Below are 26,582 nucleotides of genomic sequence, written 5' to 3'. Positions count from 1 at the left end.
CCCACTAACCTTCTTTTGATAAATTATCCAGGAAAAAGAGTAAGCAGCAAAAAGATAAGCTGTCTCCAGATGAGGTGAAGTTATGTTTCTCAGAATGTTCCTTAGACTACGCTCCATTAAACTTCCTGCATGCAAATCTCCACTCAGTCTTTTTCCCAGAAAACCTAACCCAATACAATATTATATCCACTGATCAAGTTGAGGGCATGGGAATATGATGCATAATTTAGCTCTGCTATAAACAAACAAATCACAAGGATTCTGAGGAGAAAAAGTACTCCATCCATGCAAGTGCACATGGGTGGCCATGATGGCACTGAACAGGTGCTACTGAGCTAGAATCCAAGTCAATCTTCATAAATATAAAGAAATGGATCCTAAGTTGTGTTAGTGGCAATAAATGAAGCACACAAAATGGAATCTCTGGAACCTAAACGGCTGTGTCTTGTGATATAATCAATCATAAGATACAGTGTTTAAATACGAACTTATGTATATTAAGTATTTTTTCTTTTTATTAATTAATTAATTACACTATTCTTACATTGTTGTGGTCCCCACAGTTCTCACGCTACCATATTACCTGTCAATTATCACCATAGTCCTTGCAGTCTTCTCTCTCCTGTTTTGACCCCATTTCTCTCCCCTCCCTTGTTGTATGCCTCAGATACATGGCCAACTTGCTAGTTTGTTTTTTTTTTAATTTTTAAGATTTATTTATTTATTTATACAAGCCCTGGGGTACAGTCAGAGGGGCGGGAGGGTGAGAGAATTCACCAGAGCCAGAGCAGAAAGCAGAATAGGCAGAGTGACAAAGCACACTGCTGAGGGGAGCAGCAGGCGGCAGGAGAAGTCTGTGCGCCATGTGGGACCCTCCTCCGGTGGCCGGGGAGCAGCCGGGGATCGAACTGGCGCTGCAGAGGCTGTGGGCAGCTTCGCAACCCAGCGCTCAACAGCTGCGCTACTGGGGAGGCCGCAGCTTGCTAGTTTTAACTCTTTCGTTTGATTTCTCTATATTCTGCATATAAGTAAGACCATCTGATATTTATCTTTTTCAATCTGTGTTATTAAGTAATGTTTTGAATAGACATAATTAATATACAACATGAGTTGCAGCTGTGTAATATAATGATTGAGATTTGTATACAATGTGAAATTATCACTACAATAAGTCTATTTCCTACCTATTCTTAGAAATTGTTTGAATTTGCAATACAATCTTATTGCCTATGAATATCATGCTGTACACAATATATCCATGAGAATATATTGTAAATTTGTGCCTCTTGATCCCCTTCACCCATTTTTGCCCACCTCCCCAAAAGCCCGCTCTTCTGGTAACTAACAATCTGTTCTCTGTGTCTACGAGTTTTGTTTTGTTTGTTCTGTTTCTGGATACCAAATATAAGTGAAATAATAAAGCATTAGTATTTCTCTGCCTGACATTTCACTTAGCATGATATCCTGAAGGTCACCATTGGCATTTGAGTATATATATATATATAGTACTGTTTATATCTTTTAAGCATTATCACAATATATAGTCAATTGGCAACTAAACCAAGTATAAATTCATTGTTCATTTTGAGATTGAAACAAATTCATTGTTCATTTTGAGATTGAAACAAAGTATCTCCCTTAAGTATAGCAAAATCCTAGAATGAATCTAAATGTTCAACCAAGATATTAATTAAATAAATTATGTACAGTATATCATCATTAGTGATGATAAGAGCAGATTTATATTTGCTATCATTAAAAGATGTGATACATAGTACTACTAAATACCAAAACAGACTGCAAATTAATATTGTGGAATGATTTTATTTTTATAATTCATATTTAGATAAATACACAACTAGAAAAAATTCTGAATGGACGCGCAAGATGTTGATCATTGTAATTATTATTATTTTGCTTATTGTGTCAGAATCTGTTAGTGTTCGGTGCAGTACTCCAGCCAACTACTAACGGCTCTGTGCCTGAGAGTTCTTTATTTCAGAACTGTGGAAGATAGCTTACTTCTAAGTAGTAGGCTGGAAATGCTGAGGAAAGAGCTCACCCCTGAGGTAGCATAATTCCAAGACATTTATTTTGCAGGATTTTCCAGGGTTACTCCATGAGATTTCTCTGCAGTTGCCCATGTGATACCTGCTTTAATCATACACCCTTCATTGGCTGAGTATTACTTCCTCACTCCCCTAAGATACTTTGCATTTCCCAAATAATCTGCTGACAATTAACTCCTGGTTTCTGGCATACTCATTTTAAGAAATTTATCTGTAATTTTCAAATGCTTCTATTAAAACTCAGATTATATATGGAAAAATTTTAATTAATGTTTAAATCATTTTATATTTTAAACCTAAATGTTTCATCAATCATATATATCAAAACATAATCAGAAAAAAATAACACATTCTATGTTCTTCCATAAAGTTATTTGCTTATACATTTTTGTTTTAGAGTTGTGACAGAGAGAATTTTGGACCAAGATGGTGATAGAGGAGGTTACTTGCTACTGCCCCAAGAAGAACAGTTAACAACTAGTGGGACTCAAATCTCCATGGATCAGGGATAGACTAGAGTAACCCTTCCACCTAGAAAACCAAAGAGGGGACATGAAGGAGATTCATATTTTACTGGACAGAAGATGGGTGGCAAAAGAGCATCGAGGCTGCAGTCCAGGGTGAGAGAGACAGATGGCAGGCTGTCAGCTGAGCCACAGGCTCTGAGGAGAGGACAGTGGCAATGGTGTGCAAGTAGTCACCCTTGACCCATGTTTAGCCACACAAGGGAGGTGAAGTGGTTCCACATAGGGTGAGGCCCTGGTAAAGAGGACAACAGAGAAGGGGTTATCCCCCTCCCCGTCACTCCCCTCCCCGGGCCAGACCTAGGGACTGGTACTTGTGAAGTGCACTGAGAGCACAGAGACTTCTGACTCAGCTCTGGGACCCCAGAGAGGAGGGACATCAGCAGTATCATGAACATGAACCAAGCTCTTTTGTCCAGCATGCTTGTTATGTGGTTGGATTTTTCCACACCCCTTCCTCACCATTCTGATAGAGCAGCTATAAATATTGGCATTGGTACCTATGGAAGTTAGCAGAGGCAAATAAATAAATAAAACCAGAACAATACTTAGTGAAAAAAATAAAAGTAAATCAACTCACTAAGTCGCTGATCTGGATGTCCAAAACCCAAAAAATTTAAAGCAGCAAAATAGGCAGACAAAAAATTATAACACATGGCAACTTGAGATCTGGCAACATACTCCACAACATTGGCTGCCAGGATGTCTTTGGGGACTCAATTTCAAGAACAAGGAAAAAGAAAACAAAATAAAAAAATGGGACAGCATGAAACTAAAGAACTTCTGCACAATAAAAGAAACAGGTATTAAAATGAAAAGGCATCTTACCAGACAGGAGAAGATATTTGCAAAGCACACATCTGCCAAAAGGTTAATAGCCAAAACACACAAAGAAATCATAAACTCAATAGTAAAAAAATAAAATTAAAAAAATGGGCAGAGAATCTGAATAGACATTTCTCTAAAGAAGACATATATATAGCCAGTAGGCACAAGAAAAGAGGCATCTCTAATTATCTGTAAGAATGGCTATTATTCAAAAGACAAGAAACAGCAAGTGTTGGAGAGGATGTGGAGAAGGGAACTTTTATACACTGTTGGTGGGACTGTAAATTGGGGCAGCCATTATGGAAAGTAGTATAACGATAACTCTATAAATTTAAAACAGTAATTTATAACCCAATTAGCCTTCTTTAGGGTATTTTCCTGAAAAATGTGAATGCACTTCGTGAAGAGACACTTGCACCCCATGTTTACTGCAGCATTATTCACAATAGCCAGGAGCTGGAAACAACCCAAGTGCCTGTCTACTGATGAATAGGTAAGGAAGATGTGCTGTATATACACAACAGAATACTATTTATCTGTAACAATAGTGAACTCCTGCCATTTGCAACAACATAGACAGGACCTACACAGTATTATGATTAATGATACAAGCCAGATGGAGAAAGAGAAACACTATATGTTTTCATGTGTATATGGTATATATAGAAAAAACTAAATGAACTGAATAAAACAAAAATGATTTTTTCTACTACAAGACCCAACATAAGACTAGTGCTTACCATCCACAGAAAAACTAATTAAACTAATCAATCAGTTTAGTAAAGTGGCAGGATACAAAATCAACACACAAAAATCAGTAGCCTTCCTATACACAAACAATAAATTTAAAGAAGAAGAAATCAAGAAAACCATTCCTTTTATTATTGAAACAAAAAAAAAAAATCAAATACCTGGGAATAAACCTAACAAAAGAAGTAAAGGATCTATACAAAGAAAACTATAAAACACTGTTAGAAGAAATAGAAGCAGACATAAAGACATGGAAAGACATCCCCTGCTCATGGATCAGAAAAATTAACATTATCAAAATGGCCATGCTACCAAAAGCAATCTACAGATTCAATGCTATTCCAATTAAAATTTCAATGTCATTCTTCAAAGAAATAGAAAAAATATTGATGAAATTCACATGGAGCCACCAAAAACCCCAAATAGCCAAAACACTCCTGAAAAAAAAAAGGAGGGAATGGAGGCATCACTCTCCCATATTTCAAACTATACTACAAAGCCATAATAATCAAAACTGCATGGTATTGGAACCAGAACAGACACACGGACCAATAGAACCAAACAGAAAACCTAGAAATAAACCCACAAATTTATGGTCAACTAATCTTTGACAAAGGAGCAAAGAATATGCATTGGAGCAAAGAAAGTTTGTTCAATAAATGGTGCTGGGAAAACTGGGTCGCTACATGCAAAAGAATGAAGATTGACCACTACCTCACACCATACACAAAAACCAGCTCAAAATGGATTAAAGAACTAGACATAAGACCAGAAACCATAAAATACATAGAAGGAAATATAGGCGAAACACTACATGATATGCACATCAAAGACATCTTTACGGACACATCACCCAAAGCAGTGATAGGAAAGGCAAAGATAAACAGCTAGGACTACATCAAATTAAAGAGCTTCTGCACAGCAAAAGAGACAATAACAAAAACAAAGAGAAACCCCACCGATTGGGAGAACATTTTTGCACACAACACTAATGATAAAGCACTGATCACAAAAATGTACAAAGAGCTGACCAGACTCAACAAAAACAAAGAAAATAATCCAGTCAAAAAAATGGGCAGAAGTGCTAAAAAGAAACTTCTCCAAAGAGGAAACACAAATGGCCAACAGGCATATGAAAAAATGTTCAACATCACTTGTAATCAGGGAAATGCAAATCAAAACTACAATGAGATACCATCTCACACCAGTGAGAATGGCACATATTAAAAAAACTAGCAACAACAAATGTTGGCAAGGATGTGGAGAAAAAGGAACTCTCCTGTATTGCTGGTGGGAGTGCAAACTGGTCCAACCACTGTGGAAAGCTGTGTGGGGATTCCTCAACCTACTAAAGATAGAGCTTCCATATGATCCAGCAATTCCACTCCTAGGTGTTTACCCAAAGGACACAGAAACATCAATTCCAAAGAGCACCTGCACCCCTATGTTTATAGCAGCACTATTTACAATAGCTAAGCTTTGGAAACAACCCAAATGCCCAAAAATAGATGACTGGATCAAGAAGATGTGGTACATATACACAATGGAATATTACTCAGCATTCAAAAAAGATAAATACATGCAATTTGCAGCAACATGGATGGCGCTGGAAGGGATCATGCTCAGCGAAAAAAGCCAGAAAGAAAAAGAAAAATACCGGATGGTCTCACTCATAGCAGGAATCTAGAAAACCTAAATAAGGGAGCAGGAAAAAGAATAGCTACAAGAAAGAAAAAATCAAAATCAACAAACAACTATGAACCAGAGACACACTATGGGGGGGGCGGGGAAAGGAGGGGTTGGGGTCAAAATAAGGGGGTTGCAATTGTATGGGGAATATAAAAATAAAATTAAAAAAAAAACTAGTGCTTACCAGAAAGAAATGGGGAAAGGAGATGGTAACTGGAACAAAGGGACAGTTGTATGGTGAAGAATAAAAATAGACTTTTACTGTTGGACTTAGAGTAGTTATACACATGCTGATATTCAAGGATGCACACCTGAAACTCAATCCAACCATGTAATTTGTGGGGTAGATATGTATATAATGTAATACTATATATATATATTACAATTGAATGTTTCCTCATAAAAAATATTTTTAAGTTGTCACTGGTGCATGAAAACTGCTTTTAAATATCTAAGTAAAGGAAAACTCAGATATATTCATCATGACACCAAAGAAAGCACTAGGAAAGAGGCTAATAGGTAGAAATTAGACAAAAAGAATTTCTAGTCAAATAAAAGCCTTCTAGCCATTAAAGGTGCCCAAACTGTAATAAACTGTCTCTGGGAAAAGAGCGTTTCAGTCAGTGACAAGTGATAGTGCATAAGTAAAAGCAAAATAACCGCTTGACAGGGAAAGTTGGCCTCAAGGATCTTTATGATCCCTTTCAGCATGAAGAGTCTCTAACTCAAGTCTAAGTCTTCAAACTATGTGACTATCAGAAAATCAGTTATACTTTATTCCAAATGATATCAGGAATGTTGAATTTCAGGACATATGTTCATTCCTAGACTTTCTGACCTGAGCACAAGGATCATTGTAGTCCCTGTAAGAGCTGTAAATGCACAGCCTCCAAGCATAGAAATGGAACAAGATTTAGGATACCGAATATATCACTAAATTTGTGTCCCAAAGTGTTGACTTTAAAATTTTCTTTATTAAGGGGGTCACAAGTTTCAAATTTCCAGTTATACTGGACAGTTGCATGCAAAAGAATGAAACCAAACCAGTATTTCACATCATACAGAAAAACCAACTCAAAATGGCTGAAAGACTTGCATATAAGACCTGAAATCATAAAGTCCACAGATGAAAACATAAGTAAAACTTCGCGACATAAGCCTCAGTGATGTCTTTGCAAATTCATGTCAACAGTAAGGAAAACAAAAGAGAATATAAACAACTGGTACAACATTAAATTAAAATGCTTCTTCATAGCAAAAGAAACTAAAATGAAAAGACATTCTACTAAATGGGAGAAAATATTTGGATACAATATATCTGGGAAAGGCTGATATCAAAGATCTACCAGAACTCACATAACTCAACAACAAGTAAGTAAATAACCCAATCAAAAAATGGACAGAAAAGCTAAACAGGTACTTCTCCAAAGAAGACAGGCAGATGTTAAAAGGCACATGAAAAAATGATTATCACCTATCATCAAGGAAATGCAAAACAAAACCATAATTATCTAACACTTCACTCCTGTGAGAATAGCCCATATCAAAAAGTCCAGAAAGAACCAGTGAAGAGTGGAGAAAACATAACCCTCTAACACTGTTGGTGGAAATGTAGACTGGTCTAGCCCCTATGGAAAACAGATCCAGCAATTCCACTCTTAGTTATTTACCTGAAAAATATAAGAACAAAAATTTGAAGGAAAACTTACATTGCCATGTTCATAGCAGCACTATTCACAAATAGTAGTTAAGTTACAGAAACACTTAAGTGCTCCAAAACAGATGAGTGGGTCAAGAAGATGTGATATATATTCACAATGGAATATTATTCAGCCATCAAAAAGACAAATACATGCCATTTGCCACAACATGATTGGAGCTGGAAGCGATTATGCTAGGTGAAATAAGTCAGGAGAAAGACAAATACTGGATGGTGTCACCTATGGTGGAATATAGAGCAATCTGACAAAAGGGTCAGACAAAGCCAAATTTAAAAACTGAAACTTGAAAGGAAAGCTACTATTGGGTTATTGGAAAAGCTGTAATGTATTTTTTTGCTTGAAAACAAGGAGGGCCTCCTCGGTGGTGCAAGGGTTAAAGTCTCAGGGCTATCAAGCTATCACTAGTCACTGCAACATGAATTAGATCCCCAGCCAGGGAGCTAATCCACCTGGCACAGCTGACCTCTCCTGTCTCGCACCCACTACTGCCCTCAGCAGTGTATTTCAGTAGATCCTCCTGCTCTGCTCCCCACTCTGTCTCTGGTGAAACCTCTTACTCCCCACATCTTTGGCCTAACCCTCAGTTCTTGTATGCATAAATAAATAAATATTAAAAAGAAAAACATAAAGAAAAATATGCCATGACTTTCCCAACAACCCAATATAACTGAGGAATACAGGGGTGGAGAGATGGGTGTGGTGGTGGTGTAGGTTGAGAATAAAGTACAGAGGAAGCACAGGGACTACAGTGGTTGACTATGGGTACCTTGGTGGTAGGCACACTATGGTAATTATACCCAGTGGGGACATCTTATACTCCCAATATAAAAATAATGATGTAAACCAAAATTACCTCAATCAAACAAACAAGCAAAATCCAAATAAATAAGAAATAGTAGTGGCCTTGGTGTAACATAAAAATGTTTTTATCAGGGATTCTAAATTTCACATTCACCTACAAGTTTACATCATCAAAACCAAATGACTACTGAATAAACTGCTTTAAATAACCTATTCTTTAAAAAAAAAAACTTCCAGTTAGAAAAATCATGTGGATAAAATGTTTTCCAGGGTGAAGACAGTGAATAATGTGGTGTTACATATTTAAAAGTTGCTAAGAGAGCATATGTGAAAAGTTATTACAAGAAAATAAATTTTGTTATTGTGTATAGTTTTATACACTTCTTAATATATACAAATATGGAATCAATTTTGTATACCTGAAACTAATATAAGTCACGTATATATCAATTTTAAAAAATTGCCATTATTAACACTGGCTAGATTCGGACCATGAATAGGTTCTATTTTATGCAATGTTCCAGCATTTGAAATACCTTACATGTAAACCAGGGATCATCTAGAAGTGGTCAATTTGGACAAATAGGAAAATTCTTTAAGTATCCTTCTGGCTAGAGAGCAAGCCACATGGTGCAGCAGACCTCTCCTGTCTCTCCCGCTGCTCCCCTCAGCAGTGTATTTCAGTCAATTCGCCTGTTCTGTTCCCCACTCTGTCTCTGGTGAATCCTCTCAGCCCCCCCCACTTCTGGCCTGTACCCCAGCTCTTGTATGCATAAATAAATAAATCTTTAAAAACAACTATAACAACAACAAAACTTCTTCCTTGACCAACATTGTGAGAGAATAGAGAAAAGATGAGTCTATGTGTAATACAGTTAACCCCCTTAATTTTGCAGATGAGTAACTTCCTTGTGTGGTTAAAAGAGATTAGAAAATATGGAATCATAAAAATGGAAAATGGGTAAGCAGAGAGCAATAAATATGGCTAAAAGTAATAAGGATTTTTTAGTACATTTGGAATCCCAAGTTCTCTGTGCTATCATCTCCATAAGTTACAGACTTTATAGATCACATATCTCATGTGTGTTGGTTTGGAAAATATGGCTCTGTTAACCATGGCAATGAAATTTCCAAAGGGTCTTAAAACCCATGCCTAGTAACTCTTTCCCCACTAACTTGTGCGTTAACCTTGAAAATGTTACTTAACCGTTCTAAGCCTTCATTTAATCCCATGTAACATAAAGACTATATGATTTTAAGTTTTCAACATTAACATTTTGTATTTCTACAAGGATGAAGGATGTACCCAAGTCTTATGCTCTTGTGTTCATAGAAGCATGATTTATATACAAAGCTAAATTATAAAAACACCTAAGTGTGGGGCCTCCCTGGTGGCACAAGGGTTAAGTTGCAGCACTATGAAGCTATTCACACCTCCCCAGCCAGGGAGGTGACTCACATGGTGCAGCAGACCTCTCCTGTCTCACCCACTGCTCCCCTCAGCAATGTATTTCAGTAGATCTACCTGTTCTGCTCCCCACTCTCTCTGGTGAATCCTCTCACCCCCTGCACCTCTGGCCTGCATCCTTGCTCTTATATGCATGAATAAATCAATCTTTAAAAAACAAAACAAAACACCTAAGTGCCCCAAAACAGATGACTAAAGAGAGCATATATACATCTAATCAAAGAATGAAAGGCCTTATAAAGCAGACTCTCTGTTTCACCTGGTGCATTCCCAAACTGACTTAAGCTGGTTTGATTATTAATTATTATTTGGCAATTATTATTAATGCAATTATTTGGCAATTATTAGATTGATTATTTGGCACCTTTGTTCCTCCCTCACACTTATCTGGCAAAACAATGACTCTCAATTAATTAAACTATCTGCTTTCTTAATTCATATACCTGGACTTCTGTATACTATAGAGAAAAATCAGAGTAGTATGTTTTGAAGCCAAGAAAATTTGTTAAGCCCCCAACTTCAGCTAGATTTCAAGTTGCCTAGAAGCATTTCTTTGTGTACCACAATGTCTATTTCAGGCCCAAGAATAAGGAATGTAAAGATATATCACATCTATCATTGCAGTAATGAGCCAGAAATGGGGATCTGGCTGGGCAACAGAACAGAAGTTTTGCTCTCACCTATTCTGTTCACACCACAGCCCTCCCGAGCCACCACCATCTCTTCACGGCTGCAATGGCTTTCTTGCCTCAATATTTACCTCTAAGTATCTGTTCTCCATATAGCAACTAGAGTAAGCTTTTCAAAAATGCAAATGAGACTAGATAATTCCTCTGCTTACTCTCAATGGCATCCTTCCATACTTAAACTAAAACCATTTTTATTAAGGCTTATCAGATTCCACAGATCTGGCTGCTCCCCAATTCTTACCTAATCCTCTCTATCCACACTAGTGTCCCTGGCCATTTTCTTTTCTTTTCTTTCTTTTTTTTTTTTTTTTGTTGTTCAATTTTATTTTGTTATTTTTTTTAAATAAATTTTATTTTTATATTCCCCATACAATTGCAATCCCCTTATTTTGACCCCAAGCAAACCTAAAGCATGTGCCCACCCATTTTGTGCATGCTGCGGCCTCTAACTCAAACACTCTTCCTTAGTTTGTCATGGTATATATACTACCTCACTTTAGGACTCTGTTCATATGTCACCTTCTTCTACCTCCATACCAACCCTCTCTCTTCTACCATTTATCTGATCATTGAAAAAAATCAGTACTCGAGATTCTATATATTATTGTATTTGGGGAATTTTAATGCTGCAAGTTACATAATTCCATTTCTACTGTGTCATTAGGCCTACAACATGCCTACACATAGATAGATAGAGATATCTTTGTAACCATCAGAAAGATAAAAACTTGTTAAAGCAACAGTCTGGAATGACAAGGAGGTGGTGCATGGGAGAGGAGACTGTTTATCTGGTTTTGCCCGTTCGGGTCTCAGATATTTAAATCTATTTTTTAATCTTACACACAGTAGTATTCTTTGTGATAAACATGTCCATGAATTTGACATCTATGCCGAGAGTCAAGTATCCATTCCCACAATCAAGATATAAAACAGTTCTTTAACTCCTCAAGATTCCCTCATGCAGGCCCTACCTTTGTAGTCAAATTCTTCTCTCACCTTTTATCCACCTCCTATAATCTTTGATCTGTTCTGCATCCTTGTAGTTTTTAGACCCTAGAATTTTATTTTATTTGCTTTATTATTTTTTAATTAATTAATTAATTAATTAATTAGCTAATTTATACAAGCACTGGGTACAGTCAGAAACGAGGGAGGGTGAGAGTATTCACCAGAGCCAGAGCGGGGAGCAGAGCAGGCAGAAGGACCGAGGTACACTGCTGAGGGGAGCAGCGGGCGGCAGGAGAGGTCTGTGCGCCATGTGGGACCCTCCTCGGGTGGCCGGGGAGCAGCTGGGGATCAAACCGGCGCTGCAGAGGCTGCGCACAACCCAGCGCTCAACAGCTTCACCACCGGGGAGACCCTAGACCCTAGAATTTTAACTATAACTATTTCATTCCAGCTAGTTAAAATGTCTACAGGAGTTACTGAAATCTGGACTTGATGATAGCAAAATAATTAATTCTCCATGACTAAAAGATTGTTAGCTTTAGTATAGATATACTCAATAAATGACAAGCACTTTTGAGGAAGGTAATGTCTTCTCATGGCAAAACCTCAGCTGGGCTGGTTAGAATTATTTCTTATCTGACTTAGCTCATATTCCTCCTCTTCTGCTTGTCAGAGTGCTGCCAATTTTCACCTAATATCTGTCCCTACCCTTCTTCATATAGTTTTCTGTTTGTAATGTGCTTTACACCCGTTGCAGTATTTTTCTTTTTAATTTACAAATGCCCATAGTTCTTTTTAGCACAGAACCATAGCCACTGAATTTTGGAAACTGACTTTATTATGATGATCTTTGCAAAATGTGAACTACCTACTCAGTTCCTGTAGCTTCCTGTCTTTCCTTCTGGGTCCTTGTAGGGTAAATGGTTTTTCAGGCTTTTCTGGCCTCCTACCATTAGAATTACCCTGCCTGATGGGGTACCTGCAGTTGTTATATTGTTGCTAACTGACTTGTTTACTTCTGTGGGCCATGGGAGGAGTATTGAGACAGCCACCAAGAGAAGCAGAAGCAGGAGAGAGGCAGGAGAGAGGCAGGAGAGAGGCAGGAGAGAGGCAGGAGAGAGGCAGGAGAGAGGCAGGAGAGAGGCAGGAGAGAGGCAGGAGAGAGGCAGGAGAGAGGCAGGAGAGAGGCAGGAGAGAGGCAGGAGAGAGGCAGGAGAGAGGCAGGAGAGAGGCAGGAGCGAAAGAAGCCAGAGAAGCCAAGAATGAAGACTTGCTGGGGGGCTTGGAGGCCTGCAGGCCTCCTGGCCCCCTCCCCCCTACTCCTGCCTGCATTTATCTGTTTGCCACACTACATGTAAAAGCTCAATAAAAGCCTGAGAAAGCCACCAAGGGCTCCAAGACTCTCCTGTACCCGCCTGCCGGATTATAGATAACCTACACTGTGCCTATCCTGCCACTACAGTCCTTCACTCGCAGTCTGTGCTCCCAGCTTCAGGCTGCAGTTGTGTCTTAACTTAGTAGTTCTGTGCTCTGCCCTTGGTTCTCTGGTTTGTAACATCTGTATTTTGTGTGTGCTGGGACAGAGAGCTTAAGTGCTAATGTCCAACTTCCAGCCTGCTTAATGAGGCTCTGGTGTATTCTTCCTTGACCATTTCACACCCACTAATCATTCCCATCCTCTGGGAACTCTGTCCCATGAGATAAATAGTGGAATTGAGTTTGCCAAGAGTAAGAAATAAGATGCAACAAAAACAAGAAAGTTCAGAGACTGGGACTACGACAGCTGCAGCACCAACACCAGGGGCTAACATACCTGGCCGACCAATTGCTGAGTAGCTTTAACAACCACTGGTAAGTCATAAATCTGCATAGGCTTTGTTCCAGGCGTATTAGAGGGTACACACAGGGTTCTAACCCTGAATTCACCTTGGAGGCCTCTTTATTTCCTAGTTTCAGCCATTCCTCCCAAGATCTCTGAGGAATATAGAAGGAAAACAAAGTAGCACCATGCTACCTGGTTTTCCAGGACAATGCTGGGTGTCCAGGTATAATTAATCATAGTACCTTTCACCCTCAGAGTGTACCTATTTTGATTATAAAGTTAATGGCTACCCTATTTATATACCACATACATATTCAACATGAAACTCTCCCCATTCCACCAGATCTGGTGAGAATATGGAATTATTTGAAATTAGAGGAGAGTGGTAGAGGGTCAAAGTCATTCCTAGTATTGATAGATAAAATTGGCAGGTAAATATACTAACACTTCTCAGAAATGAAATTGCATAATCACAAAGGGAGTTCTTAGGATTTGGAATTTGAGTTTTCACAAATATAGACTAATGACTACTAAGACCCTGAAACTAAGAGTGACCTCCTCAAAAACGATTGTAGTCAGCGGGTTAGAAGATGCAGGAAAGCCATGTATATTGTATCAGAATTGAGATCAACTCCTTAGTCAATGGCTGAAGGAGGAACTGAAAAATATAATCTAAACTAGTATGACAGAGGTTCTTATCTTGTGCTCCATGGATGGCCTTTGGGTTCTAGGTCACTTTTACAAATTTTAAACAAAATTTCTCATGTATATAAAATTTTCTGAAGGTATATCTATAATTTTCATCAGATTCTCAAAAAGTTAAGAGGGCCTCCCCTGGTGGCGCAGCGGTTGAGCGCTGGGCTGCGAGGCTGCCAGTAGCCTCTGCAGTGTGGGTTTGTTCCCCGGCCCCCGGCGAGGGTCCCACAAAAAAAAAAAAAGAACCAATGTTCTGTGATGTTTTCACTCCCAGTATATACATTAAAAGATAACGAGTATCTTATTCCGTGATGGGTTTGGTCATTCTTAACACATCTACTACTAGTTTCACAAAATCCTGAGTTAAAGAAGTCTTAAGTGGACTGGGTGGGCCCTATCTGAATTTTAGAACAATTCCAATACCCAGAGTAGAGAAACTAGATAAACACCATTTTTTTTTAACTTTTTTATAAAAGATTTATTTACTTATTTATACAAGCACTGGGTACAGTCAGAAGCGCGGGAGGGTGAGAGAATTCACCAGAGCCAGAGCGGGGAGCAGAGCAGGCAGAAGGACCGAAGTACACTGCTGAGGGGAGCAGCGGGCGGCAGGAGAGGTCTGCGCGCCATGTGAGACCCTCACCTGGTGACCTGGGATCAAACCGGCGCTGCAGAGGCTGCGGGCAGCTTCGCAACCCAGCGCTCAACCGCTGGGCCACGGAGGAGGCCCTAAACACCATTGTTAATAAAATATGCTCTTACTGCTTATTTCTGTCTAGGTATGTTGCTCTTTACTGAAGCCTTCTTAGGATAACATAGAGACAGTTTTGCACTTTCACCATGTAAGTAAAATACTACAAAGATGAGAGATGTGCCATGCATGAGAAAATAGACTGGCCTTGCAATGCCATCTGAGGACACTTTGTTCCTCTTGACTTTTGGTTTAGTTTTTTCCTTTGGTTATTGCATTTATGAGCAACATGAGTTAGTCTGTGATTGGTTTATATGGTTCCTACTAGAAATAAAATAATAAGTTGTAGTCACCTCTACCCCTGCCACAGTAAATCTCATACTTGCTCCTTTCCATTGTCTGGATATTTTGTAAAAGTCACCTAGTACCCAAAGGCCATCCATGGAGCCCAAGATAAGAACTTCTGTCACATTAGTTTAGATTACATTCTTCAGTTCCTCCTTCAGTCATTTGACTAAATTGTTTACCGTCTCTGGACCTGAGGTTTATTATCTGCCAGACATGAATTTGAGCTTAGGATTTTGCTAGACATTATAGAAGGTTCCTTCCAGTTGTGTGATTTTATAGCTTTGTATTTCTAGAAAGACATCTGAGTTTATCATTCTTAAGTTTATACAGCATACTCCTAGGAAGAGAGGCCCTTTTATGTTCATTTAGGATGATACCAATAAGACAAAAGGTAGGCCTTCCCTAGTGGCCAAGGGGTTAAGTCTCTGCTATCACTGCTGTAGCCTGAGTTTGATCCCTGGCCAGGGAGCTAACCCAACTATGGCACAGCAGACCTCTCGTGTCTCTCCCACTGCTCTCTTCAGCAGTGTACTTCAAAAGATCAGCCTGTTCAGCTCCTCAACCTGTCTCTGGTGAATCCTCTCACCCCCTGCACCTCTGGCCTACACTCCAGTTCTTCTAAAAGGAAAAAAAAAAAAAAGACAAAAATTAAAGATAAAAAAAAAAAGATTGTGCAATTTAGGCAGATAGGGAGGGGGCTATCTGGAAAACCTTCCTTATCCCAAGTAATCTTTCTTCTTCTCCCTGGAAAATACTAACCTTATTAAGATTCAAGAAATCTATTAGGACCACTTACAATAATGGAGGGGACCATCACATACTACAGGATACAGACAGAATAACTAGGAGGGGAAAGAAGCAGAGTACATATTCTCAAGTGCACATAGTACATTCTTAAGGAGAGATCTTAGGTTAACCCCTAACACAAGTCTCAGAAAACTTAAAGACTGGATTCAAACACAGTTCGTTCTCTAGCAACAATGGAATAAAATTAGTAACAGAAGGACCACTCTAAGCTATGTGGGAAATGAATAACACACTCCTTATCAACTGGTCAGAGACTAAACCATAAAGGAAATTAGAAAATGCTTTGAGATAAATGAAAACACAATATAAAAATTATGGAACACCACTAGGTATATGCATAGAGTGAAATTTAAAGATCTCAAATCAATATTATAAACTTTTGTCTTAATAAACTAGAAAAAGAAGATTAAACAAAATGCAAAGCAAGAAGAAAGAAGTAATAAAGATGAAAGTTGAAATGAAATAGTAAATAGAAAAATAAGAAGGAACATCAAAAAACGATGTTGGTTCTTGGAAAAGACAAACAAAATTGACAATCCTTTAGCTAGACTGATAAAGAAAAGACATGAGATTCAAATTATTAATAACAGAAATAAAGAGGGGATATCTACTTTCTTACAAGAAGTAAAAGAACAACTGTTTGCCAACAAATTTGGCAAATGATTAAATGAACATATTCTTGAGAGACAAACTACTAAGATTGACACAAGAAATAATACAAAATGTAAATAAAACCATAATATGTAAAGACATTTAATTAGTAATTAAAAAAGGGGGGGAGAGAAACCATGCAGGTCCAGTGTTTCATTAATGAATTCTGACTCAACTTAAAAAAAAACCCACCAATTCTTTTTAAACTCTTTCATTAAAAACAAAAAAGTAGGAAATACTTTCTAACTTATCCTATGAAGGTACTATTACCTATATATCAAAATCAGACAAAGATATTGCAAGGGAAAGAAAACCAATATTCTTTATTAATATAGGTGTTAAAATCCTTGACAAAATACTAGCAAACCAAACCCACCAATATATCAAAATGATGATACAACATGACCAAGCAGTATTTATTACTATGAAGGAAAAGTTGGGTTAATGTCAAAAAAGTAATTAATGTAATTTAAATAGAATAAAACCCAAAAACCAATGTGGTCAATAGGCACGCACAAAAAAAACTTGACAAACCCCAACACCCTAAAATAAATAAATAAATAAAGTACAGAAGGAAATTTCCTCAACTTGATAGAGACTGCTCACTAAAAAAAACACAGCTAACATAATGTGTGATGATGGAGACAATATTTTCCTCCTAATAATTCACTTAAAGGTGAAAGACAGTACTTTCCCCCATCAGAAATAAGAATATGATGTCTTCTCTGGCCACTTTACTTCAACATTGTCCTGGAGTTTCTAAACAGGACAAGAAGTCAAAAAAGAAAAAGATAAAACATTCATATTGGAAAAGGGTAAAACTACCTGCATTTTCAGGTGACATGATGTTATATATAAAAAAATCCAAAGTAATTCAAACAAGATATTCTTAGATCTATGAAAATTATTCAGCAAAGTTGCAGAACACAAGCTAAGTATAGAAATATCAATTTTTTTATGCTAGCAAAGAATTATCTGAAAAGGAAAGAAAACAATTCCATCCACAATCGCATCAAAAAGGACAAAATACTAAGGAATAAATGTAACAAAAGAGCAGACATAGACAATGGAAACTATAAAATATTATTTAAAGAAATTAAAGAGGAACTGAATAAATGGAGGGAAGATTTAATATTGTTTACATGGTAATGCTCCTCAAAGTGATCTATAAATTCAACACAATCGCTACCAAAAATCCAAATAGTTGATTTTTTTTTTTGCAGAAATTGACTGATCCCAAAATTCACATGGAAATACAAGGAATCCTGAATAGCTAAAACTCTTACAAAATAAGTTGAAAGACTCACACTTCTCAATTTGAATACTTACTATAAATCTACACTAATCAAGACAAAATAGTAGTGCCATAAAGATAAATACATAGAGCATTAGTGTAGAATTAAGGATTCAGGAAAAAAAAACCTTCTATTTATGGTCAATGGATTTTTGATAAATCTCGGATTTCCATATAAATCGATGGAGAAAGGTTAATCATTTCAACAAATGGTGCCGGGACCACTAGATACCAAACACAACACATAAAGATTAATTCAAAACAGATTACAGGTTTCAATGTAAGAACTAAAACTAAAAAAAACTATTGAAAGTATAGAAATGCATCTGCATAATGTTGAATTAGTCAATGATTTCTTAGATTTTATCCAAAAGAACAAGTAACAAAAGAAAAAATAGACTGGACATCAATAAAATTAAGAGCTTTTATGCTTCAAAGGACATCATCAAGAAAGTGAAAAGACTGGATTATTTTCTTTGTTGTTGTTGAGTCTCATCAGCTCTTTGCAGATTTTTGTGATCAGTCCTTTATCATTAGTGTTGTGTGCAAAAATGTTCTCCCAGTTGGTGGGGTTTCTCTTTGTTTTTGTTATTGTCTCTTTTGCTGTGCAGTAGCTCTTTAATTTGATGTAGTCCCAGCTGTTTATCTTTGCCTTCACTATCACTGCTTTGGGTGATGTGTCTGTAAAGATGTCTTTGATGTGAATATCACATAGTGTTCCAGTCAAAAAATGGGCAGAAGAGCTAAAAAGAAACTTCTCTGAATAAGAAATGCAAATGGCCAACAGGCATATGAAAAAATGTTCAACATCACTTGTAATCAGGGAAATGCAAATCAAAACTACAATGAGATACTATCTTACACAAGTGAGAATGGCACATATCAAAAAAACTAGCAATAACAAATGTTGGCGAGGGTGTGGAGAAAAAGGAACTCTCCTGCACTGTTGGTGGGAGTGCAAACTGGTCCAACCACTATGGAGAGCTGTGTGGAGATTTCTGGACCTACTAAACATAGAGCTTCCACATGATCCAGCAATTCTACTCCTAGGTATTTACCCAAAGGACACAGAAACATCAATTCCAAAGAGCACCTGCACCCCTATGTTTATAGCAGCACTATTTACAGTAGCTAAGCTTTGGAAACAACCCAAATGCCCAAAAATAGATGACTGGGTCAAGAAGATGTGGTACATATATACCATGGAATATTACTCAGCATTCAAAAAAGATAAACACATGCAATTTGCAGCAACATGGATGGGGCTGGAAGGGATCATGCTCAGCGAAATAAGCCAGAAAGAAAAAGAAAAATACCGGATGGTCTCACTCATAGCAGGAATCTAGAAAACTTAAATAAGGGACCAGGAAAATGAATAACTATAAGAAAGTGAAAATCAAAATAAACAAAAAACTATGAACCAAAGACACTCTATGGGGGGTAGGGGACAGGAGGGGAGGGATTGGGGTCAAAATAAGGGGGTTGCAATTGTATGGGGAATATAAAAATAAAATTTATTATTAAAAAAAAAGTGAAAAGATGACCCACAGAATGAGACAAAATCTTTTCAAATCATGTATTTGATAAAGGTCTAGTATCCAATTATAAAAAAAAAAACTTATAGCTCAACAGTAAAAAGAGACAATCCAATGAAAGAAAGGGCAAAGGATCATTCAAATGGACATTTCTCTAAAGAAATGAGAGCACATGAAAAGATGCTAGACAGCATTATTCATCAGCAAATGCAAATCAAAACCACGAGATACCATTTCACACCCAACAGGAAAACTATAATAACAAAGATGGACAATAACAAGCATTGCCAAGGATATGAAGAAACTGGAACCACCCTACACTGCTGGTAAAATATAAAATGGTGCAGCTGCTCTGGAAAAGTTTGGCAGGTCCTCAAAAGTTAAACATAGAGTTGCCTTATTAGCCAGTATTGTCTTTTTCATTTTAAATTCAGACCTTCTTATTTTTGCTGTGGCATGCCAGTTGTTAAAATATTATTTCTTTCCCTCTGACATTTATTTTTTTATTGTATTATGTGACCCATTATTTTCATTTTTTGATTTATGCTGAAGAGGTTTGAAAACTTATGTCCACAGATTGAGCGCTGGGCTGTGAAGCTGCCTGCAGCCTCTGCAGCGCAGGTTTGAACGCCAGATGCCAGCAAGGGTCCCACATGGCGCAACAGACCTCTCCGGCCACGCCTGCTGCTCCCCTCAGCAGTGTACTTCGTCAGTCTGCCTGTTCTGCTCCCCGCTCTGGCCCTGGTGAATTCTCTCACCCTCCCGCGCTTCTGACTGTACCCAGTGCTTGTATAAATAAATTAAAAAAAAAACGATGGAGAAAATCCTTAAAAAATAAAATAGCCAGGGCCTCCCTGGTGGCGCAGTGGTTGAGCGCTGGGCTGTGAAGCTGCCCGCAGCCTCTGCAGCACCAGTTCCATCCCTGGCCACCTGGCGAGGGTCCCACATGGCGGGCAGACCTCTCCTGCCGCGCCTGCTGCTCCCCTCAGCAGTGTACTTCAGTCCTTCTGCATGCTCTGCTCCCGCTCTGGCTCTGGTGAATTCTCTCACCCTCCCGTGCTTCTGACTGTTCCCAGTGCTTGTATAAATGAATGAATGAATAAATAAATAAATAAATCTTGGGGGGAAAAAAAAGAATTGTTTAAAAAAAATTAAAAATAAATAAAAAAGCCAGACACAAAAGGCTATATATTACTCCATTAATATGAAATGTCCAGAATATGAAACACAGATACAGAAAGTAGATGAGTGGTTATCAGGAGCTGAGGGAGGGGAGAGTGGGGAGCATTGGCTAATGAATAAGATGTTTCCTTGGAGGGTGGGGGTGATGAAAATGTTCTAAAAGTAGGTAATTGTGATGACTGTACAACTCTACAAATGTGCTAAAAACACTAAATTGTATACTTTAAAGGGATGAATTTTATTGTATATGACTCATATCTCAATAAAACTTGTTTCTTACATGTCTGGCATAGAGTAGGCATTTAATAAACGTCAGCTAGTTCATTCCCATTAGCCTAAATTCAGATAACAGAGCTGATGCTGTTTCCTGCCAAGGATTTAACAACTTTAATACTCTTCAGCCCTGGCAGCAGTCAGGGGGTGAGGCCAGAGGGTAGCCAGAGAGGGAAATTAGAAACAGCTGTCTGAATTATTGGACTGGGGAGAGGAACTTTGTTAAAGAACAGAGGCTCCAAAATTAGGGAACAGATGTAAATTCTCTCACCAGAGGCCATGATATAACTTGGGAGTGTGGGGAATTGAGACAAACGGCCAGTGACTTGTGATCTAGGGCACCCCAAAACAATTAACAGCTTCTTATGTCCTCGCTTCTGAGTTTCATGTGGTAGGGCAAATGGTTTTTTATAGTTTCATTTCTTAATAGAGTGAGAGCAGGTATCCTTTGCTTAGATTTAAGACTTTTCTAGTCATTTTTCTGCCAGGAAACGCTATTTAGATAAATAATTACATTATTGAGCTTGTCAACAAGGAACAACAAATGAGAATTGAATCTCTAAAATACTTGACCCATACCCTAGTTATTAGTGGGAGGGAAATGTTGAAATCTGCTCTATTAGCAACAGGTAAACCAAAAATAACTACAGTAATGGACTGTATAAGTTTTCACTCAATGCAAACTCTTATGCAGATAAGAAAACTATGTATTTATTAATTTAATCAATACTATTAAATTCTTGTGGGAACAGAACTAAAATACATTAAGAAAATGGGATCCAGAATGATAAAACCTTTAAGTTTTATGATTGTACACGAGTGCCTTTGAAAAGCAGTTTCATTAAGGAGGCGGGAAGAGTGAGTGAGCAGTTAAGTGAGAACAGTGTGTATGGGATCCTTTTCAAGTTTAGCAATAGACAGAAGTATAGATGAGATAGCTTGAGGAAGAAGCAGAGTGAAATATCCCTTTTTTTTCTTATTGAGGCAAAACTGATTTACACCACCATATATGATTCAGAGGTATAGGATCATACTCTTTTTTTTTTTAATTACCTATGATTTAATAACTTCATTAATATGGAAATCTTTTCCAGCTAATCTTTTTTTTTAAATAATAAATTTTATTTTTATATTCCCCCATACAACTGCACATGCCCCATTCTGACCCCAATCCCTCCCCGCCCAGCCCCCACCCCCCAAAAAGTGTCTCTGGTTCATAGTTTTTTGTTGATTTTGATTTTCACTTTCTTATAGTTATTCATTTTCCTGATCCCTTATTTAAGTTTTCTAGATTCCTGCTATGAGTGAGACCATCCGGCATTTTTCTTTTTCTTTTTGGCTTATTTCGCTGAGCATGATCCCTTCCAGCGCCATCCATGTTGCTGCAAATTGCATGTGTTTATCTTTTTTGAATGCTGAGTAATATTCCATGGTATATATGTACCACATCTTCTTGATCCAGTCATCTATTTTTGGGCATTTGGGCTGTTTCCAAAGCTTAGCTATTGTAAACAGTGCTGCTATAAACATAGGGGTGCAGGTGCTCTTTGGAATTGATGTTTCTGTGTCCTTTGGGTAAATACCTAGGAGTGGAATTGCTGGATCATATGGAAGCTCTATGTTTAGTAGGTCCAGAAATCTCCACACAGCTCTCCATAGTGGTTGTAGGATCATACTCTTCAGGTGTATATTACCCCACCACACCCACACCAAGGTACCCACTGTCCTACACTATACTCCACTGAGCCTCTCACTTCTGCTCATTCACTCCTTCCCTCCCCGTAGCCTCAGTGCTATAGTCAGACATCTAGGGTTTGTTATTGTTTTGATTTTACTTGACCCTCTACCTGGTTTCTCTATTTTCTTTTGACTTATTTTCCTTAGCATACTCCCCTCCAGTTCCACACACATTGTCACAAATGTCAAGAGTTTACCTTTTTATTTAATGAGTAGTATTCCATTGTGTATATATACTACATCTTCCTAATACACTTATCAGTCTTTAGGGAACATGGGTGTTTCCTTAACTTGGCTATTGTCAACATTGCTGCAATGAACACAGGAGTACATGTTCCCTTCAAATTAATGGTTTTGCATTCTGGTTGGTTGGTTGGTTTTCCTTGCTGTTGGAGATGAACTGAAGATATTGTGGTGAAGTGTTTTGGCTTTCTTTGTTTTTTATGGTTTCAGGTCTTATATTCAAGTCTTTAATCCATTTTGTGTTGATTTCTGTTTATGGTATAAGATAGTGGTTTAGTTTCATTCTTTTACATTTGGCTTCCAATTTGTCCAGCTTCACAGTGGTGTACTTAACCCCTTGCGCCACCAGGGAGGCCACTCTATCTCAATTATTTGGAAGAGTTTGAGAAGTTTAAGCATTAGTTTAATCTTTGAAAGTTTGGTAGGGGCCTCCCCGGTGGCGCAGCAGTTGAGCGCTGGGTTGCGAAGCTGCCCGCGGCCTCGGAGGCGCCGGTTCGATCCCCAGCTGCTCCCCGGCCACCGGAGGAGGGTCCCACATGGCGCGCAGACCTCTCCTGCTCCCCTCAGCAGTGTACTTCAGTCCTTCTGCCTGTTCTGCTCCCCGCTCTGGCTCTGGTGAATTCTCTCACCCTCCCACACTTCTGACTGTACCCAGTGCATGTATAAACAAAAACAAACAAATAAATAAATAAAACATGCCTCTATTTAAAAAAAAAAAAAAAAGAAAGAAAGTTTGGTAGAACTCACTTGTGAAATTATGTGGTCATGGGCTTTTGTTTTGGGGGGAGACTTTTGATTACTGTTACAATTTCCTGCTTGTATTTGGACTACTCAGGCCTTCTATTTATTCCTGACTCAGTCTTCTTAGAGGTTTTTCAACTTACTGGCACACAGACATTCATAGTAATCTCATGATCCTTTACTTTCTGGAATTTCTGTTATAACTTCTCTTTTATTTCTGATTCTACTTATTTGAGTTTTCTCCCCCCCCCCCTTTTTTTTTCCTTTGTGACTCTAGCTAGAAGTTTGTCTCTTTTATCTTCTCAAAGAACCAACTTTTGATTTCATTGATCTTTTGGAATTTTTTATTTCTATTTCATTTATTTCCGCTCTAATTTTTATTATTTCTCTCTATTGGCTGTTGGTTTTATTTGTTCTTAATTTTCTAGTCTCTTAAGGTAAGAGATACAATTGTTTATTTGAGCGCTTTCTTGTTTCTTAATGAGGGCCTGCACTACTGTATAGTTTTCTCTTAGTTCTGCTTTTGCTTTGACCCATAAGTTGTGGCAGTTTGTGTCCTCAATTTTCATTTGTGTTTAAGTATTTTTTTAATTTCTTTTTTTATTTCCTCATTAACCCAATAGTCATTCAGTACTATTTTTTTCTGTTTTCTTTGTGTGAATGATAAAATTGTGATCAGAAAAGTTACTTGATATGATTTCCATATTCATGAATTTATTAATACATGTTTTGTTACCCAACACAGTCATTCTGGATATTGTCCCATACACAATTGAGAAGAGTATATATTTTGCTTTTGTGGGGTGTAGTATCATATAAATGTCTATTAGGCCCATATGATCAGACTTGTTGTTTAAGAACATTACTGTTCCATTGGTGGAAGTGGGGTGTTTAAGTCCCCAACCACTAGTGTGTTGCATTAGCATCCATTTCCAAATTTGATAATTGCCTTATATATTTTGATGCTTCTTCATTTGAGGAATTTACTTCAATGAGTGTTATGTCTTGCTGATATATTGTACCCTGAATCATTACATAGTATCCATCCCTTTCTCTTATTACCTGTTTTACTTGGAGGTCTATTTTATCTGATATAAGCATGGCTGTCCCTGCCTTTCTTTGGGTCCCATTTGCTGGTAAGATTATTTTTCAGCCCATTACTTGTAGTCTATATTTATCTTCGGAGCTAAGGTACAATAGAAAGTTGTAAGAGAACAGAAACTTGGATTCTGTTTTCTGATCCAACCAGCCACTCTGAGCACCTTTTGATTGGTGAATTCATTCCATTAACATTAAGGGTGGGCCTCCCCGGTGGCGCAGCGGTTGAGCGCTGGGTTGCGAAGCTGCCCGCGGCCTCTGCGGCGCCGGTTCGATCCCCGGCTGCTCCCCGGCCACCGGCGGAGGATCCCACATGGCGCGCAGTACTCTCCTGCCGCCCGCTGCTCCCCTCAGCAGTGTACTTCAGTCCTTCTGCCTGCTCTGCTCCCCGCTCTGGCTCTGGTGAATTCTCTCACCCTCCCGCGCTTCTGACTGTACCCAGTGCATGTATAAACAAAACAAACAAACAAATAAAATAAATTAAAAAAACATGCCTCTATTAAAAAAAAAAACATTAAGGGTGAGTATTCATATATGAAAGTCAACTACTGCCATTTTGTTCTTAATGATTCCATCTAGTTCCTTATTCAGTTCTTTGTGGATGTTCTTCTCTTCAATTTAGATACAAGAGGTCTTTTTTTTTTTTAGGTGAAGTCTAGTATTCATAAATTCCTTCAGCTTTTGTTTGTCTGAAAAGGCTTTTATTTCTCTCTTATATCCGAAAGAGTCTTGCAGGATATAGTGTTCGTGGGTAGAAGTTTTTATCTGTAAATATTTTGTATTCATCATTCCATTCTTTTCCTGCCAATAGTGTTTTCTCAGAAGAAGTCAGATGGAGGTAACTTTATGGGTTATCGGCAACCCCCCTAGCCATCTTCAATATTCTTTCTTTGTCTTGAACTCTTGAAAGTCCTGTGTAGGTATAGGTCTCATTACTTTTAGGTAACCAGATGCTGTTGTTTGTGGGATTTTTTTGCTTGTTTGTGTTTTAGCTTCATGCTTTAGCTCCTTTTCCAAGTTTGGGAAGTTTTCCTGTATCATTTATTTGAATAAGTTGGCTGTTCCCTTTTCTCTCTTTCTCTTCTGGAATACCAATTATTTTTATATTTCTTTTCCTAATGGTGTCAGATAATTCTTGAAGAGTTTCTTATTTTTCTTTTCTTCTTTTTTCTTCACCTGAATTTTGTGCATTACCATATTCAAGGTCACTGTTTCAATATTACATTTAGTCTATTCCATAGCTTTCTCCAGATTTTTTTATCTCCTTTATTGATCTTTTTACATCCTATGTCTCTGTTATTTTATTACTTAAAGCTTGATTGCCATCTTCTATACATTAATTTTCTCAGGACAGTCATTTATTTTTCTGAGTTTTCTTGTATATCTTTGATAAATTTTTCTGAATTTTTTATCATGGCTATTATGAACTCTCTATCTCCTAGGAAGAAAAGATTATCCAAATCTCTAGAGTGGGGTTCTGAAGAATGTTTTCACTCTATAGTGAAATATTTCATTGAGGACTTAAAAGTGTCATGCTACATTTTTCTTTTCTTTCTTTTTATTTATTTATTTAAGTTTATTTTATATATATTTTTACATAATTTTTCATTTTTGTACAATGTATGCATTTTTATCTTGGTTGTCATCCTGTAAAAATCACACCCCCCTTGTTTTGATCCTACTCCCTTCTCCCCACCCCCACCATAGTGTGTGTCTGGTTTATAGTTGCCTGTTGATTTTGATTTTTACTTTATTATAATTAGTCTTTTTCCTGATCCCTTATTTAGTTTTTCTAAATTCCTGCTATGAGTGGGACCATCCAGTATTTTTCTTTTTTTTTCTGGCTTATTTCGCTGAGCATGATCCCTTCCAGCTCCATCCATGTTGCTGCAAATGGCATGAGTTTACCTTTTTTGATTGCTCAGTAATATTCCATTGTGTATTTTTCTGTCTCCATATTTTGTAGCTTTCTAGGTT

Source organism: Talpa europaea (assembly GCF_964194135.1).
Source record: "Talpa europaea genome assembly, chromosome: 8".
In the NCBI taxonomy this organism is placed as follows: domain Eukaryota; kingdom Metazoa; phylum Chordata; class Mammalia; order Eulipotyphla; family Talpidae; genus Talpa; species Talpa europaea.
This window is presented reverse-complemented; position numbering follows the sequence as displayed.